Below are 18,063 nucleotides of genomic sequence, written 5' to 3' on the forward strand. Positions count from 1 at the left end.
AGTCTTGCCACATTATTAAGACTTTCAGTATATGGTCCTTCTGCCATTAGTATGTCACAACCAGCAACAAGGTGTGCAACTGTTTCCAATTCTGTTTTACAAAACCTAAATTTTGTCTGTTTCTCCCACATGTTCAATGGACTTTATAAACCAAAGTGTACATAGCCCACTATCTTGGGCCGCCAATATTAACCTTTCATCTTTTGGTTTGAATTCGCCTCTCCTTAACCATTCCTGCATTTTATCCTGATCAGCATAGGTTCATAGGTAAGTACTAGGCTATCTGCCCAATGGCATATTTAAGCCAAGCCAGAATGTGTTGGCTTTCGCCTCCCCCTTAGATTAGTTCCCTGTCTCTCTGTCCAGCAGAGCCATTAGTTCCCTGTGCCTATGTCCAGAAGAGCCACTGCAGCGATCCCCGGGGTAAATTTTCTGTTTCCCATCCACTTGTCAAGGTTTCTCTTAAAGAGTGTTAATGAGGGGCTCTGCCTAATGTAGATTGGAATCCTGTTCCAAAGCATGGGGAGTGTCTGGGACAGGAATCTATCCCTCCAGCAAGTCCTATTTATGATTATGGTGAGGTTTAGATCCCTAGACCGTGTGACTCTCGGGGATTTGTTTTTTTTTTTTTAGGTGGAGCGTGTCCATCAATTCTGGGATGGACATGGCCTTGTATGTCAGGCAGAGATCACCTCTGAGTAGGTGGCATGCAACCGAGTACAGCTGGAGTTTCTTCAGTCAGGCTGCATAGGGCATCTGTTTGAGGCCAGTAATCCTCTTGGTGAGGTACTTCTGTGGTCTTTCCAGCTGTTGCAGGTGTCTTGTAAGGTACATCCCAAATACGGCATTGTACTCTATGATGGGTCTGATGAGTGATGCGTAGAGGGGCACAATAACCTCTTTTGTTCTAGATGCGAATCCTTTTGTGATTAGGTGGGCCACATATAAGGATTTTCTAACCACCTTGGCAATATGATTATCAAAGGAAAGATTACTCTCCACTTGGGTCCCCAGATCTCTTATTTCATTTTCTGTATTTTGGGGACTACCATGTATGTGGTAGTTCGCCGGTACTTTGTTTTTTCCAAAGGGGATGACTGTGCACTTTTTGGCATTTAGCTTGAGGCCATTATTTTGACACCAAGTATCCATCTCAGTGAGACCCTTCTGGAGGATGTCTGTATCAGCTGGAGAGTCAGTTATGGCCCCCAGTTTGCAATCATCTGCAAACTTGGTCAGCCATAGTCCTCCTGTGCTTGCCTGTACATCTGAGAAGTATATAGCGAACAGGAGGGGTCCCAGGACTGAGCCCTAGGGGACGCCACTTATAACCGGTTTAGAGTCGGACCTAGAGCCTGCAACTCTCACCGTGTGGGTTCTATCCATAAGCCAATTGTCAACCCATCTCGTGATGTAGGGGTTTATGTTTAGGCTGGTGAGCTTGTCTATAATACCAGAATGGGGAATGGTGTCAAAAGCCTTTGCAAGGTCTAGGGAGGCTGTGTGGACCTCCTTTCCTTCATCTAAAGCCTTGATAACTGTCTCAAAGATGTCCACCAGGTTTAGGAGGCATGATCTGCCCTTAAAAAAGCCAAACTGGGTAGGGTTTAAAGTTTTTAGGTTCCCAATGTCTCTGTTAATGAGTTCCATGATGATGCGCTCCATAGCCTTGCAGACCAGGCTAGTCAGGCTTATAGGGTGATAGTTCCTGGGGTCCGTTGTGGCTCCACCTTTGTGGAGCGGGATAGCTGTTGCTGTGCACCACTCTATGGGTATGTAGCCTGTAGAGAGGCTGAGTTTGAACAGTGTGTTTAGGTGAGGGGTTAGTTCATTTTGGAGTTCGTGTAAGACACAGCCTGGGACTCCGTCCGGTACCATTGAAGCTGTATTTTTGGCTTTGGATAGGGCTGTTTTAACCTGTGTGTCAGTGATTGCTGGGGCTCTACATTCTTCTGGTATGGTTATGGGCACTTTAGGGGGTGGGGGGGGGGGTGAAATTTGCACTAAACCTGTCTGCCAGAATGTTGGCAATATCAGTCAATTCAGTGTATTTTGTGCCATTCTGCACTAACTCAGAGCAGATCTGAGAGTTTCCACTTAGGTTTTTGACATAGCTAAAGAACGCTTTGTGGTTATCTTTGGAGTCCTTGGCAATTTTTCTTTCGAAGCTAGCCTTGGATGATTTTATGAGGAATCGTAGTTTCTTGCTAATATTGATCAGGGATGTCTTTCCTTCTTGGGATTTTACTCTTTTCTGTACTAATTTCCTCCTTCTATTGTATAGCTTGTTTATGGCAGGGGTCCACTAGACTGGTTTCCTTTTCTTGGAGGAATGAGTCTTGGTTTTGCTTGGGATAGCACGATCCATGCATTCTTGCAGGTGCTCATAGAGTGCCTTTGTAAGGGATTCAGCAGCTTGGACAGCGTTGTACTTTAGCATGGGGGCTGTGAACCTTTCCACCTCGGTTTTAAGTAACGTGAAGTTTGCTTTTGAAAGTTTTTTCACTGTGGTTTCTTTCATTGGGGGTGGTGGCTGAATGTGGATATCCAGACTGATTAGTCTATGGTCTGATCTAACCAGTGAGGGGTTGACCTCTGGTGTGGAACACCGGTCGCCCATGTTGGTAATGACCAGGTCCAATATGTTGTCACCTCTGGTGGGGGTGTTGACCAGTTGATCCAAGGCGTTCGAGTTTATAACTTCTAGGAAGCGTTGGGCAAGGGAGTTAGTACTTGAATAGTTCTCCCAGCTAATGTTTGGGTAATTGAAATCACCCAATATTAGGGCATTTGGTAGGATCTTCATATTTTCCAGTGTCTCCAGAAACGTGGAATGGGGACCCTGGGTCATGGTGGGTGATCTGTAGCAAGCTACAATTTGAATTGCAGTTTTGCCCATTGTTAGTTGCACATGGATGATCTCTGAGGCATTGTGCTGTGCCACCAACCTGGAGGTGTGGGTATCCTTGATGAATATGGATACACCCCTGCCTTTTGTGTTTCAGTCTGGGTTCTGTGGCCGAACAGTATGGTATGAGTTATAGCCTGGTAGTGCTGGGGTATTCTCTGGAGCCTTAAACCAGGTTTCTGTTACTGCACAGATATCGATGTTCTTCATACTGAGGAGTGCCTCGAGTGCATGCATTTTGAGGTTTAGACTTCTGGCGTTGAGTAGCATTACCCTTAGTTTTTGGTTACTTGTGCTATTTATGGTGGTGGGTTTGTCTTTTGAGCCTTGCCTAAAAAAGGCACTATGGGGGCAGCAAAAGCCTTGGCCAGTATTCGGAAGCCTAAGGGTGACAGGTGCAAGCCATCTCTTGCGAAGCAATGTGGCTTGTCGAGCATGTCATCCCAGGTGGACAGATACTGGATCCCCTTTGAATGACACCAGAAACTTAGCCAATTGTTGAAATTGATCATTTTTTTCTTTATACTGTGGCATCATTCTTGGTGAGGGCAGGATGCTACTCAGGGTCATGTCATACCAGCTTGGGCTACGTGATCAGAGAGCTCTTCCATGTCTCTTTTCATGTAGTCCAGGGAGGTACATCTCAGATCATTCACACCAACATGGGCAATGACAGAGTCCTATTTGTACTTGTTCTGGAGCGACCTGAGTGCTTGTGTTATGTGGTGGATCCTGGTGCCTGACAGGCAGCTAACTGTAACCTTCTCCTTGCCCAACCTAGTTAGTGGGACATCAATGTGCCTGACTATAGACTCGCCTATTATTAGTGTGTTGGGTATGTTATTTTGCCTTAAGGGCTGTGATTGCATGGCACACTGATTATGTGAAGTATGTGTTTCATGGTTTGTGATGGGGTGTGGAGGTTGCTTGGGTGACTGCTTTGGAGGCCTCTGTTGCTTTTGCAGATTTTTATTTAGAGCCTCCAAGTATGTTTTTGTGTATTTATGTGTGTTATTTGCCGGTGTTGGTTTAGTAGGTCTGTATGAGACTGGTGGTGTGTTGCAAGTATTTTCCTTCTCCTCTTGATGGTCAGTTCCAGTCTTGGGTTGTGAGAGCTTTGCCTCCAGTTTGACTGTATAATTGCATCTCTCGCATATATTAGTGTTTGGTAGTAGGAGGAGAGGGTTGTCTGTGTACATGAGGCAGTTGTAACATTGCCTCAAAATGTCCAGATTCACCAGTTGGACTGGAGAGTACACCTGAAACTGCCCTTTGGACATGTCTGAATAGGTAAAGTGAGCTGTTTTACTGATTGGCTGGTAGGGACGAATAGAGAGCCTTGTCCTTCTGGATAGTATAGGGGGGTCTAGTGCTATGGTTAGTTAGTGCTTGCTATGAGTTTTGAGCAAGTGCTTGGCTGTGAAATGAATGGTTTGAATGCTTAAGTTGAAAGTTTGTCTAGTTCCAAGGGAAAATTTGAAGAGTACACTATGTGGAGCCAGGAATAGTTTAACCCTAGCTAAACAGCTATAGCAGGGAAATGAAAGAGATAGAAATTTGCCCAAAATGGCCAATAAACTACTAACTTTTTAACATTTGGGCTGAAAAAACACTCCTCCAGGGACAGATAGGCTGCTCAAAGCTCCCCTCTCTCACAGGTCAACAGAGAAACTTCCTTCTATCCAAGTAAGGTATGCGCAACACAGAAACTTGTAACACAGCCCTGAATTCAGCAATAACCTGAAAACTGGACTATACTAGTTCAGAAAGGCGGGAAACAAGTATACATCTTTTTTTTGTTTTTTTTTCAGAAAATAAAGCATATACAATAAAAAAAAAACACTTTAAATGCACAGAAATGGCTATCGCACTTTAGTGTGTAGCCTACAACAGTTAAACAGATTATTTAAACACAAAAATGACTTAGTTCAAGTGCAGGCAGCAAATAAGTACAATATGTAGCAGAAGCAAGCTTTTCAAATTACAGAAACGCTAAAAAATTGGCATTTAGGCAGAATTAGTTAAAGACAGGAAGAAAATGCAGAAAAATTATACTTAATCCCTCCAAATTCTCTCTTTTGTCTCTCTGCTGCTGCAGAACTCTGCAGGACACCTGAGAGGCACTAGCTGAGCTGAATACAAGCTCAAAAAAAATGCGCAAATGCAGTTTTTATAGCAGGGAAATGAAAGCGATAGAAATTAGCCCAAAATGGCCAATAAACTACTGACTTTTGGGCTACAGCAAACAAGGCACACAAATCTCAGAAAGAAACAGTTCAGATAAGCAGGCGCAATAAGCCTTTAACCAGAAATTCCCAGCTCAGAAGGGCAGGATCTAGCCTCTCCTCCCACAAGAGTGCAGACCACAAACCTTCTTAATGTAAAATAACTGGCCTGAAGCACAAGTTCATAGGTTCATAGGTTGGTACTAGGCTATCGGCTGTAGGCCTATGCAAGCCTAGCCATAACAATTCCCTGGATATTTCTTCCCACAATATTTACTTCTCTGGACCCCTGTCTAGCAGGGCGACTGACACGATCCCCGGGGTGAATTTCCTATCTCCCATCCAATCATCAAGGTTCCTTTTGAAGAGGGCCAAGGAGGCGCTCTGCTTGACATGTATGGGCAGTCTATTCCAGAGTATGGGGAGTCTCTGGGTCAGGAACCTATCCCTCCAGCATATTTTGTTCATTGTGATGACAAGGTTTAGATCCCTGGAGTGTGTGGCTCTGAGGGATTGGGATTTCTTTAAGTGGAGCATGTCCAACAGCTCAGGGTTTGACATGGCCTTGTATGTTCATAGGCTCATAGGTAGGTACTAGGCTATCGGCCCTGGGGCCTATACCACCCCAGCCAAAAAGGTACCCTGGCTTTTGCCACCCAAGACAATTATTTTCCTGTGCCACTGTCGAGCAGAGCCACAGAGGTGACCCCCCCCCCGGGGTGAATTTCCTATTTCCCATCCAATCAAGATTTTTTCTTGAAGAGTGCTAATGAGGAGCTTTGTTTGATATAGATAGGTAGTTTATTCCAGAGTATGGGAAGTCTCTGGGACAGGAATCTATCCCTCCGGCATGTTCTGTTTAATGTGATGACAAGGTTTAGGTCCCTAGAGTGTGTAGCTCAGAGGGATTGGGATTTCTTTAAGTGGAGCATGTCCAACAGCTCTGGGTTTGACATAGCTTTGTATGTTAGGCAGAGATCACCTCTGAGTAGGCAATATGTGACGGAGTAAAGCTGGAGTTTTTTGAGACGGTCTGCGTAGGGCATCTGTTTGAGGCTGGTAATCTTCTTTGTGAGGTATTTCTGCGGCCTTTCCAGTTGTTGTAGATGTCTTGTGAGGTACATACCAAAAGGGGCATTGTACACTATAATGGGTCTAATGAGTGATGAGTAGAGGGGAACAATGACCTCTTTTTTTCTGGATGAGAAACCTTTTGTGTTGAGGTGTGCCATGTAGAAGGATTTCCTGACTATTGTGGCAATGTGATTATCAAAGGAGAGACTACTGTCCACCTGTGTCCCAAGGTCTCTTATCACACTTTCAGTGTTAAGTGCACTACTGCCTATGTTGTAGTTCATGAGTACAGAGCTTTTACCAAAGGGGATGACAATGCACTTTTTGGCATTGAGCTTGAGGCCATGGCTTTGACACCAGGCATCTGTCTCAGTAAGGCCCTTTTGTAGGATGTCCACATCGTTAGGAGTTTCGATTATGGCTCCTAGTTTGCAGTCATCTGCAAACTTCATTAGTCAAAGACCTTCTGTGTTAGTCTGTACTTCAGAGAAGTAGATACCAAACAGGAGAGGACCCAGGACTGAACCCTGTGGTACTCCACTTGTCACTGGTGTGAAGTCGGATTTGGAGTCTGCTACTTTCACAGTGTGGGTTCTGTCAGTGAGCCAGTTGGCAGCCCATCTTGTGACATAGGGATTTATACCTAGTTTAGTGAGTTCATCTATAATTCCAGAGTGGGGGATGGTGTCAAAAGCCTTGGCAAGATCTAGATAGGCTGTGTGAACCACCTTACTCTTGTCTACGGCTTTGGTGACTGCTTCAAAGAAGTCTATCAGGTTTAGGAGACATGATCTGCCTTTTACAAACCCGAACTGGGTGGGATCCAGAGTTTGGAGATTACCAATATCTTTGTTTATAAGTTCCATGATGATATGTTCCATGGCCTTGCAGACCAGGCTCGTCAGGCTAATGGGGCGGTAGTTCCCGGGGTCCGTGGTGGCTCCCCCCTTGTGGAGTGGGATAACCATTGCTGTGCGCCATTCAGCAGGCACAAAGCCTGAGGTGAGGCTATGATTGAACATGGTACTTAGGTGGGGTGCCAGTTCATTCTGTAGTTAAGCAGAGATCGCTTCTGAGTAGACGATATGCCACAGAGTACAGCTGGAGTTTTTTTAGACGTTCAGCATATGGCATCTGCTTTAGGCCTGTGATTCTTTTAGTGAGGTATTTCTGTGGCCTTTCCAGCTGTTGCAGATGTCTTGTGAGGTATATACCAAATGGGGCATTATACTCTATAATGGGTCTAATGAGGGATGAGCACAGTGGGACAATGACCTCCTTTTTTCTGGATGAAAAGCCCTTAGTGATGAGCTGTGCCACATAGAAGGATTTCCTGACTCTTGTGGCGATGTGGTTATCGAAAGTGAGACCACTGTCCACCTGTGTCCCTAAGTCTCTCATCACACTTTCGATGTTTAGTGTCCTGCCACCTATGTGGTAATTCATGGGTACATGTTTTTTTCCAGAGGGGATAACTATACATTTCTTGGCATTAAGCTTGAGCCCATGGCTCTGGCACCAGGCATCTGTTTCTGTAAGGCCCTTTTGTAGAATATCCACATCATTTGGGGATTCAATAATGGCTCCCAGTTTGCAGTCATCTGTGAACTTTGTTAGCCAGAGTCCCTTAGTGTTGGCCTGTACTTCAGAGAAGTAGATGCCAAACAAGAGTGGTCCGAGGACTGAACCCTGAGGTACTCCACTTGTCACTTGTCTGGAGATGGATTTGGAGTCGGCTACATTTACAGTCTGGGTTCTGTCAGTAAGCCAGTTGGCAATCCATCGAGTGACGTAGGGATCTATGCCCAGCTTAGTAAGTTTATCTATGATTCCAGAGTGGGGGATGGTTTTGAAGGACTTGGCGAGGTCCAGATAGGCTGTGTGGACTGCCTTACCCTCGTCCACAGCTCTGGAGATTGATTCAAAGAAGTCAATCAGATTCAAGAGACAAGATCAGCCCTTCACAAACCCAAACTGGGTGGGGTCCAGTGTTTGAAGGTTGCCAATGTCTTTGTTTATAAGTTCCATGATAATGCGTTCCATGCCCTTGTATATCAGGCTTGTCAGACTGATGGGACGGTAGTTCCCGGGATCCAAGGTGGATCCTCCCTTGTGGAGCGGGATAACTGTAGCTGTGTGCCACTCAGTGGGCACGAAGCCTGAGGTGAGGCTATGATTAAACAAGTCACTTAGGTGAGGTGCCAGTTCATTTTGTAGTTCATATAGTACACAGCCTGGGATGTCATCTGATCCCATGAATTCTGTATTCTTAGCTTTGGAGAGTGCGGTTTCTACCTGTGTGGCCGTGATTATTGGAATTTGGCAATCTTTTGGTATTGAGATGGGCCCTTTAGGGGGTGAGGGGGGGGGTGAAGTTGGCACTAAATCGATCTGCCAGGATATTGGCAATATCCTTGGGATCAGTATATTTAATGCCATTCTGTTGTAGCTCAGAGCAGATCTGAGCATTGCCATTTAGATTCTTGACATAACTATAGAATGCCTTGTGGTTGTCTTTGGAATCTTTGGCAATTTTATTTTCGTAACTAGCTTTTGAGGATTTTATGAGGGATCTCAGCTTCTTACTGAGGCTAGTGAGGGAGTTTTTTTGCATCCTGGGATTTTCCTCTTTTCTGCATAAGTTTCTTCCTTCTGTTGTATAGTTTGTTTATAGCAGGGGACCACCAGATTGGCTTCCTTTTTTTGGAGAAGAGCATCTTGGTTCTATTTGGGATGGCACGATTCATGCACGAGTGGATGTGCTCGTACAGTGCCATAGTGTAGGATTCTGCAGTCGAACTTCCAGATCCCGTCTGCCTGGGTGTTGTGAAGTTTGTCACTTCTGACTTCAGTAGCATGAAGTTGGCTTTGGAGAAGGTTTTTTAAGGAGGTTTCCTTACTGGGGGTGGGGGTGGGATGTGGATGTCAAAGGTGATTTGCTTATGGTCAGACCTGACCAATGAGGGGGTGACCACTGGTGTGGAGCATCTATCTCCCATGTTGGTAATGACCAGGTCTAGGATATTGGAGCACCTGGTGGGACAATGGATTAGTTGATCCAGGGCATTGGAATTTATGAATTCCAAGAACCTTTGGGAAAAGGAGTTAGAACCCGAGTAGTTTTCCCAATTAATGGCAGGGTAGTTGAAATCACCCAGTATTAGGGTGTTTGGTTGTATCTTAATATTTTCCAGTATGTTTAGAAAGGTGTAGTGAGAATCCTGGGGCATGGTGGGGATCTGTAGCAAGCTACAATTTGGATTGCAGTCTTATCTAGTGTTAGTTGCACCTGGAGAATTTCAGATGCATTGTGCTGGGCAACTAGCCTGGAGGTGTGAATATCCTTGGTGAATATGGACACTTCTCCACCTTTAGTGTTTCGGTCTTGGTTTTGTGGCCGAAAAGTGTGGTAAGAATTGTAGCCTGGTATTGCAGGGGTGCTCTCTGGAGCCTTGAACCAGGTCTCACTTACTGCACAGATATCGATGTTCTCCATTTTTAGGAGTGCCTCAAGAGAGTGCATTTTGAGGTTTAGACTTCTAGCATTGAGTAGCATTACCTTCAGATTTTGCATGCTTGTATCTGTTACAGTGGTGGTTTTATCCTTTGAACCTTGCCTAAAAAAGGCACTATAGGGGTGGAAAGAGCTTTAGCCAGTAACCTGAATCCCAGGGGTGACAGGTGCAGACCATCTCTGGCAAAGCATCGTTGTTTGTCGATCATGTCTTCCCAGGCAGACAAATACTGGATCCCCTTTGAATGACACCAGAAGCTTAGCCAATTGTTGAAGTCAGTCATTTTGTCCTTATACTGTGGTATCATTCTGGGCGAAGGCAGGATGCTACTCAGGGCTAGGGTCATACCTGCCTAGGTCACATGATCCAAGAGCTCTTCCATGTCTCTTTTCATGTAGTCCAGGGAGGTACGTCTCAAGTCATTCACTCCACCATGGACAATGACAGAGTCATATTTGTACTTGTTGTGGAGTGACTTGAGTGCATACATTATGTGGCGGATCCTGGCACCTGACAGGCAGCTGACTGTAATTTTCTCCTTGTTCAGCCTGGTGAGTGGGACATCAGTGTGCCTGACTATAGAGTCACCTATGACTAAAGTGTTGGGTACATTGTCTTGCCTTAGGGGCTGTTGTTGGGTAGCACACTGGTGTTGTGAGCTATGTGTCACTTTGGTTGTGACTGGTGTTTGTTTGCGTTTCGGCTTCAGAGGTCCTTGTTGCTTGGGCAGGTTAATGTTAAGGGCCTCCGCATATGTGGGTTTAGTGTTGCTATGTGTGGGTGTTGATGGTGTGGGTTTTGAAGGGCTATGAGTTGCTTGAGGTGTAATGCAGGTGTTAACCTTCTCCTCTTGACTGTCTAGCACAATCTTGGCCGGAGAGCGCTTTGCTTCCAGTTTGGCTATGGAAGTGCATCTCTCGCAGGTTGTAGTGTTGGGTGGTAGGAGGAGAGGATTGTCTGTGTACATGAGGCAGTTGCCGCACTGCCCCAGTATGCCCAGATTCACCAGGTGGACAGGAGAAATCACCAGAAGCTGACCCTTGGACATGCATGTTTAGGTGCTTTTTTGTAAAGTTTAAGAGCTGTTTTCCCTTACCTTTGCAAGGTACTTTGCAATTATAGGCTGTTTAGTGCCTATGATTAATTTCTCCTTATTGACAAGGAGAGCTGAGTGCTTGAATCAGTTTCAGGCTTCCTAGTGGTTTCTTGTAAAGTTTAAGAGCTGTTTTCCCTTACCTTTGCAAGGTACTTTGCAATTATAGGCTGTTTAGTGCCTATGATTAATTTATACGGTGTGGTGGTGCTGCGGTAACGTTGTCGCCTTACAGTAAGACTTTGTCCTGTTCGATTCTCAGCTAGAGCATCTTCTGTGTGGAGATATGCGTGAATGGGCGAACCTTCGTTGAAGGTTGTGCGTCAGGGCTGGCAACTTGGCACGTAAAAATCTACTGCCAATCATTAGCGGACAGGAGTTCCGCTGTGGCGACCCCTAACCAGGAAAAGCCGAAAGACACAACAACAACGTGCCTATGATTAATTTCTCCTTATTGACAAGGAAAGCTGAGTGCTTGAATCAGTTACAGGCTTCCTAGTGCTTTCCAGCAGGTTCTAGAGCAAGTGCTAGTCACAGGGGTTCAGATTTTAGTGCTACTACTGACAAACAAGCTAGTTCTAAAGGAAAATTTGAAGAGCAGACATTCTGGCACCTGGAATAGTTTAACTGTAGCCTTGCTGTGTTGCACAATGTGAAAAATGTGCAAACACACACGTTTTTAAGCCAGAAAGTTGAAAGGGATAGAAATCAGCCCAAAAAGTCTAATAAAATTGCAATTTCAGAGCTGGAAACCACTTCTCTGGCGTTAGATAGGCAGTACAATGCTCACCAGTCCCACTGGTAAGCAGTAGGACTTCCCTCTACCACAGCAAGGACTGGATAGCTCTGAGCACAGAAAATAAAGTCCTGAGGCAAGCAAGGCCTGGAATATGGACTGGCTAGAAAAGGTGGGAAACGAGCAAACAAGATAGTATTTCTTTTTTGTTGAAACATGCTAAACAATGCAATAATACAGTAAATAAACACAGAAAAGACTAACACACTTGAGTGTGTAGTCCTAAACAGTAAATGCAATTAAAACTCTACAAAATTAGCAATTTAAAACTTTTTAAATGAAGCAAGGCAAGTGCACAACTGAAAAACGATTTAAGAGGCAGTAACACAGCAGAATAAGTAGCTAGTCTACATATACAGAGAAGTCTATATATACAGAAAAGCAGCTAAAACACACAAACACTTCAGATGCAGTGCAACCTAGAGCATTTGAGTTGTAGCAATATTAAGGCAATTACAGTTATAATAAATGCTCTAAAATATACTCTATATTTCCAAAATGTTTGAGAAGCACAGTCAGGACACAAGGAGGTTCAGGCAATTTTTTTTTTTTTTGAAGGGAAAAGCTAGAAACAGAAGGCCTTATCAAATGTTCTCTCTGTATTAGGTAGAATGAGCTAATGACACTAGACTGGGAGGAGTGTCCCAGATCAGATTTACAGTAGGGGCGGGCAACTGCAAAGCCACCAAGTATAACAGCAAGACACCAACAGGGAGGGAGGCTGGGGACAATACTAAAGCATTAGCCTACAGAGAGTAAGCACTACAGAAAGCCACAAAATGGAAGTTTTTAAACAGATAAAGGAGCAATGAGACTCTACAGAATGCTTTTTTAACTGCGAACAAACCAGTTACCCATGCAGATTAGTTAATAGCAATAAAGATATACTCAAAAACTAACTATGCAGCAGGCAATAAAAAGTGCTATATATAAATTGCTAGAAACAATAATCAGTATAAATAATCGAAAAAAAACAGGATACTTATATATCTCAGCTAAGAGTTGTAGTCAACACCTTTCCTCCATTCTGCTCAGTGTGTATAGACCTTAACCAGAACTAATGCGCTTTTAGAATAACAGACACTGAGCCTTCAATCAGCAATTCCCAACTTCGAAGGATGTAAGCTACCTGTCCTGCCACAATAATGCAGCCCACAAACCTTCTTAATGTAAAACAACTGGTCTGAAGCCCAAGTGCTTAAACCAAAAGGCTTAGAATAACAGTTACAATTGAATCAGGCTACTACCAAGCAGTTATAAATGCAGCAGAATAAACACAATTGAGTACTTTCAAGAAGAAGCACAAGCAAAATAAGGTAATAAAGTGGGAAGAAACACAATTACAGTAAAAGCAGATGAATGAGGTTCTTCCAGGAGTTTTCTATACTTGCAGCTACATTTATGCATTTTCCACATTTCTTGCCTTCTCATATGATCCTTCGCCTTATATTCTTTCTTTTGTTTTTTGACACATTCAGTTGCTGCCTGATTTTCATCTACTTCTGGTATGATTTCCATTACCACTTGACACCGATATGCTTCTGCTAGACCTAGCAGGGAAGTCATCTTAGATTTATTCTCCTTATGTTTCAAAACTTTCACTACATCTGGGTCTTGTGAGGTCAGCAGATATGTATGGAGTCCCACAATTGCAGATCTCTACATGTAATCAATTTCAAGGAGGCCCATCCCTCCTTCAGAATGGGAATATATAATCCTGGTATGCACTGATTTTTATAAATCATTTGATGAGCATGAATAATTCTTCTTGCTTTCCTATCTAATCTATCCAGCACCATTTGGGGCCAGTCAGTCACTCTAACTAACTAAGTTAGGACAGGAAGAGCTAATTGGTTTATAGCTTGAATTTTGTTCCTAGATGTCAACGCTATTTTCAGAATTAATTTAAGTCTTCTAAAATATTCCTTACTAAGTTTTATTCACATTTGTTCATGCTTTATTGTTGATCCTTCATCAGTTCCCAAATATTTATACACTCCCTTTTGCTCAAGTTCTTTTATATCACATTCTTGTCCCAAACTGATGTTTTCTTGGTGCTGCAGCTTTCCTGCTTTAAAGCCTGCTTTTGCACATTTATCAAGATGAAATGACATTCTTATATCATCTGAAAAAGATTTGACTACTTGCAGTTGTGCTTTCAGTTCCTCATCTGATGAGCTATACAGTTTTAAATCATCAACAGAGAAGATGAGAATTTTTTCTTGGAGCTAAATTATAGCTATGACCTAATCTGTTAAGTAGACAGCTTAATGGGTTTAGGGCAAGACAGAATAGCAGCGGTGACAGGGAGTCACCCTTAAATATCCCCCTTTGAAATTTTATTCCTGGAATAATAATTTGTCCTTTATCATGGCTTAATTGTAAAGTGGATTGCCCACTGTTTCATGGTCACTGTAATGTAATTGATCAGTGTAGGGTGTATCTTGTACATTTTTCAACACTCTTTTACCCATGAATGTGGGATACTATCAAATCCTTTTTTGTAGTTAATCCATGTCATACTTAGATTCTTCTCCTTTTTACAATTCACCACTATGACTTTATTTAACAACAAATGATCATTTGTTGTACATGACTTTCTTTTATTGCCTTTTTGTAACAGATCAAAGTTTATTGGTCTATATAATGTTGTTCACAAATCCGTTGCATTAATGAGCACAAATTTTTATTTGAAGCTTCTGACAGTTTCTCTTGTGGAAGTATTTTTCTTTCCTCTAATTTCTCTCTTAATCTTTTTATATATCCTGTGTCTGGAATTTCTGGGCTTTTTCATAATAGTAACAATACATAATTTCTTTCTTATCCTCAGTAGTCCACTCTACTGTCTTCATGGCTCTTTTTTGGCCTATCAGTTTTTGTGAATTTTGTGGACTGCTGCTTCCTTCAACAATAAAGAGGCCATCCTCCCCCTGGGCCTGGCCTGGCCCCATTGTAGGAATGTTTCCGTATTTTGAGGTTCTAGACTGTCATTTTTTTCCAGTCCTGGCACCAGTGCCCCTACCAATATTGGGCACTTTTTTATCCTGGGTCTTGTGCACCCAGCAATCTCTTTTTAATTTTTGACCTACTTCTGTCCATGATATATGCTACAGGAAATACAGTCTATATATCAATATCATCTTGGTGGGATTTTGTGAAAAACAGGGTCCACCTCATGAAGGTACTCACCAAGACTTGAGGATGAATTCAATTTCAGGAATACTACTCTCCTTTGCTTGCTGACTTATCTCTCCATTTGGGATCCCCGTATTCTGTATGACTGTTGTCATTCTTGTTAAGGATCTGCATCCAAAATCCCAGTCTTTCCTTACACCTTGAGTTTTCCCCCCGCTTCATTATCATCCCTTTCTACGTAGAATTGTAGCTTTCTGCTTGCAGTATGTGTAAGAGCTTTAACTATGTAGCACTAAAATATCCCTTCAAATCAGGTAAATCTAAATTTCCTTGTTCTATTGGGAGGATCATCTTATCCCACTTGAGTCTTTCCCCCTTTCCCTCCCAGATAAAATCCTAAAACTCTTTATTAAATATTATGCGCAACATCTACTCTGCTTTCTAAAAAATATGCCTGACCTGTATATAAAACTAAAGGGACTAAAAACATTTTTTACTGTGTGCATCTTGTCTAAAGGCAAGAGTTTCCAGTTTCTCAGTTTTATATTATATTTTGTTTAGTCTCTTTGCACATTTCCTTAGCTGCCACAACAGAATCCCTTTTAATCCATACTCCTAAATATTCTTAATTTTATTATGTATAATAAATATGGGTATTGCTGAACCAATTCATGTGTGGGTATACAATTTATAGCTATAGCCTTTGTTTTATTTTCATTAATTTTATATTCTGAAAAAATATGGAACTTTCTCAGAATACTCCACAACACTGAGATGTCCTTTTTCTGATTTCAACAGGTACAAAATAATATCATCCGCAAAGAAAGCCAACTTTTCTTGAACACCATACTAACTATATCCTTGTATTTCTGAATCCCTTATTTTCTTTGCCAATGGTTCTAAATGTAACGCAAATAATAAAGTGGAAAGAGGACACTCCTGCCTGGTTTCTCTGTTTAGGCACAACTTATGACAGGGGAACCCTCTCACTTTGATTTTTGACTCTGATCCCTCATAACTCCTCCTAATTAATCTTAATATTGTATCAAGAAATGCAAATGCTTCCATTGCCCTACTCATAAAATCTCATCTTACTCTGTCAAATGCTTTCTCTGCATCAACACCCACAAACAGCAGTGGTATTGTCACACTCTGTTTCCTTCTGGATCATCATTGTTCTATTAATGTTGTCAAATGTTTGCCTCCACAAAGCCACATCGATCCATATCTGTTAATTTTGCCATTGCCTTTGCCATTCTTTTAGCCGTTATAAATATAAACACTTTATAATCATGGTTTAAAACTGAAATGGGCCTATATGAAGCTAGATCTGATGGGTCTTTACCGTCTTTATGTATAACAGCTACCATAGCTTATTTTCCAGGATGTTGTTACGTTTCCTCTTCTTAAAATACTGTCAAACAAAGTCTTCCAGATCGTTATCAGTTTTTCCAGCACGACACAGAAACACCAACCAGGATCCAAAACAGGTTTATTGTCTTCAAACTCTAGCGCCTCGGCCACTGTAAGCCTTCAAGGAGTAAAGTTTCAGTAACATAGCACAATATATATAGTCACACCAATCAATCAATAAAACTATTATACAATTAAATAATAAAATTACTCAATTAAATCACATTTTTCCAACAGCATTCTGTGTTTAAGCCTCTAGGTAATAAAGTGCCAAACTTTAAAATAAAAACAGTTTCATACTTTAAAAGTAGTTTTGCCACAACTGCAACATCAGACTCTAACTTTGCTATCTGTTGTAAAATAGTTGCTTTTAAAGTGTCAGTGCTACCATTATGAAATTCATAAAAATGTTGAGCCAAAGGGCTCTCCGTTTTTTTATTTTTTATGTCCCTAAGATGTTCTAACAGCCTGACTTTAAACATTCTTTTAGTTTGCCCTATATAGAACTTATGGCATCCACATGTGATTGCATAAACCACCCTATTAGCTCTACAAGTGTATGAACCACTTGAATAAAATGGTAAATTATTAATATTAGAAAAAGTTCTATATACAAATGAGCAAGCCTGACATTTCCTACATGGGAAAGTACCTATAATAGATGGTTGAAGTGGTATTTTATTCCCTGGATTAAAAAATTTTGTTCGTACCACCATATCCTTAATATTCTTACCTCTTTTATAGGAAAAAATTTATTTTTTCATTTTTAAATTACTTAATTCATCATAATTCTCTAAAAACTCCCAAAAATGCAGTATTTTATGTTTTATCATATCACTACATACATTGTATGTGGACACTACAAATAAATTATTATCCACCTGACTTTCTCTATTGATTGTATAACTATTAATAATCTTTTTCCGATTGTACCCATCATATCTCATATTTATGATTTTTTCTATATCAGCATCCACTAATTTACTATCATAATTTCTGTTCAAAAACATCCTTTTAGTTGTTTGAATTTCCTTATAAAACACTTCATCATTACGACATAACCTAGAAATTCTTAAAATTCACCATATGGCAATGCTCTAATAATGTGTGCAGGATGACAGCTAGTTGCTTGTAAAAAATCATGTGGGTCCCCAAATTTCCTGTATAAACTTGTAATTATAGGCAAACCAACAGTACCTTGTAAGTTAATATCTAGAAAGTTTACTGACTGCCCATATTGTAACCCATCAAAATTAATTTTAAATCTATTGATTTGGATTTCTTGTACAAAATTCTGTATGTCATCATATCCCCCCTCACACAAAAATATCAAATCATCTATGTATCTATAATACAATTTCACATGTTTCTTTACAAAATCATTCTTATAGATACATTCATTCTCTACCAAACCCATAAATATATTACATACATTGGGGCAAATGGTGCACCCATTGCTGTTCCTTGTTTTGATAGAAAATTAGATTATCAAAATAAAATAGTTATTTTCTAAGCAAAATTGTACAAGATCTAATATATAATGTGTGTGGGGTGAGTCTCCCATGCTGTTAAACACAGCTTCTAAGCCAAATTTGTGTTGGATGTTAGGTATAAAGACTCTTCACATCTAAAGTAATCCAAAACATGTTCTCATTCCAAATAACTGATTTAATTTTTTCCAAAAAATCAAAAGAATCTTTGATGTAAGAGGAAGACAGGCAGCTTCTTTCAATAATACTTTATGTAACACAACACCTAAATTATGTAGAAAGTACTTCCTAGCAGACACAATAGGTCTACCTGGTGGTTTATTAATATTTTTGTGTAGTTTGGGGAGACAATAAAAATAAGCACTACTGGTATCACTTAGGCAAAGTTTCTTCTTTACATCATTCTCAGACCAG

Source organism: Protopterus annectens, chromosome 14.part0 (assembly GCF_019279795.1).
Source record: "Protopterus annectens isolate FY-2018-M chromosome 14.part0, PAN1.0, whole genome shotgun sequence".
In the NCBI taxonomy this organism is placed as follows: Eukaryota; Metazoa; Chordata; order Ceratodontiformes; family Protopteridae; genus Protopterus; species Protopterus annectens.